Source organism: Dromiciops gliroides, chromosome 1, assembly GCF_019393635.1.
Source record: "Dromiciops gliroides isolate mDroGli1 chromosome 1, mDroGli1.pri, whole genome shotgun sequence".
Taxonomy (NCBI): Eukaryota; Metazoa; Chordata; class Mammalia; order Microbiotheria; family Microbiotheriidae; genus Dromiciops; species Dromiciops gliroides.
In genome coordinates, this window is record NC_057861.1 from 182,417,078 (window position 1) to 182,419,063 (window position 1,986).

A 1,986-nucleotide genomic window follows, 5' to 3' on the forward strand; every position below is an offset into this window, starting at 1 on the left:
TTCATATGCTACAATTTTTTCAGCCATTCCCCAATTGATGGGCAGCCCCTCAATTTCCAATTCCTTGCCACCACAAAAAGAGCAGCTATAAATATTTTTGTACACGTGGGCCATTTTCCCTTTTTTATGATCTCTTTGGGAAAAAGACCCAATAGTGATATTTCTGGGTCAAAGGGTATGCACAGCTTTATAGCCATTTAGGCATAATTCCAAATTGCTCTCCAGAATGGTTGGATCAGTTCACAGCTCCATCAACAACGCACTAGATCCAAAACAATTTTTTTTTTCTTTGGGGAGCAGAGGTGGGGGCTGGCATTTAATCTTCCTCCTCGTCATCGCTGGTGCCGGCCCCTCCCTGGCCCTTCTTGGCATTCTTCCTCTTGACCCTGCCTGCGGCCCCCTCCGTAGGGAGAAGTTGATGTGCTTCTGGGAGTCCAGTGACACTATGAAGGAGGGAATGTTCACCACCTGCTTCCGGACCCTGATGTGCCTCTGGCGGATCAGCACCCGAGCGTAGTGGATGGACTCGGCCAGGCCCAGCTTGAAGACCTGCGTCTGCAGGCCTCGATCTTCAGGCCCAGGATGTACTCCAGCTTCATCTTGTCCTCGTCCAGGACGCCAATGCGCACCAGCCTCCGGAGCAGGGCATTGCCTTCGAACAGGTGCCGAGGGTCCTTCTCCTCCAGCGTCAGCAGCTCCCGAGTGCCCTTGCGGATCTTGGCCAGCGTGAACTTGACCCGCCACACCTCGAGCTTGTTGCAGAGCCCGTACCGCCAATCAGCTTCAACTCCTGGTCCAACTGCGACTTCTGGAAGGACCGCCATAGCGTCAGGTACGTCTTGCAACATACCCAGCTCCTGGCAACCGGCATCTTGGCCTAGGGGGGCGGTCTGGCTCGAGCCTCCCGCACGTTTCAGAACCAACCAGAAAAGCGATCCAAAACAATTTCAAAAAACTTATGATAGAAAATGTTCGTAACATCCCAAAAAAATAATTGTAGATTATGAATGCAGATTGCACTATACTTTTTCTACTTTGGGGCTGTTTTTTTTTTCTTTTGGGGGGATTTTCCCTTGTGCTCTGATTCTTTTTTCACAATATGACAAATGCATATATGTTTAATGTGATTGCACATATATAACCTATATCAGATTGCTTTCTTTCTTGGGGAGGAGGGAGGGAAGGTAGGGTGGGAGAAAATCTGGAACTAAAAATCCTATGAAGACAAATGTTGAAAAATATCCTGGAAAATAATAAAATTCTTTTATAAAACAAGACTTGCATTAGTATGATGAATTTCTGAGTGTGGGGGACCACTAAGCTGCCTAACAAGAGATGAACCAGCTCAGGTCAGAAACAAAGCAAGCTAAATAAAGCCCCTGCTATGATCAGCTATAGGAATGGGCCCATGAGTGGCTTCTGCACTTCTAGAGTTTAACCTAGTTTCAAAAGAAAGAAAGAGAAAAAGAAAGATAAATACAGAGAAAGAAATAGAGTAGGGATAGAAATTAAGGACAAAGAGAGAAGGAAGGAAGGAAGAAAAGAAAGAAGGAAGGAAGGAAGGAGAGAGGGAGCATCACCCAGCAGAGATTCTTACACTGGGAAGCCAGTAGGACACCAGAAGAACAATGTTTATCTAAGACTAGCTGTCCACCACATCCTCAGCCACTATGAGATCATCAGAGTGATGAACAGCAAAGACCAGAGTGCCACTGAGACTACAATGCCTAGCAGCTACTATGAAATCGACAGAAATCATTAGTGCAGCATAGTCTGTGGAGATACCATTTGGCAGAGACATCAAAAGATCATTATAATGACCTTTAGCTGAGACTCCATGTCTAGCAGGTACCATGATACCACCATATACTATCAGACAAAGGCACATGGCATAGCTACTGCATGCTACAAGGAGTAAGTTCAGTGTAAGAAATGTGACAACATTCGCAGAAGACAGGGATTCTATAGCAGTAGAGGCAAGAGCCA

At 46.1% G+C, this 1,986-nt stretch overlaps 1 pseudogene; it reads right to left on the reverse strand.

Moving 5' to 3' along the window:
• Positions 1–316: 316 nt before the first annotated feature.
• Positions 317–871, reverse strand: LOC122736368 (annotated as a pseudogene).
• Between the last annotated feature and the right edge of the window lie 1,115 nt (positions 872–1,986).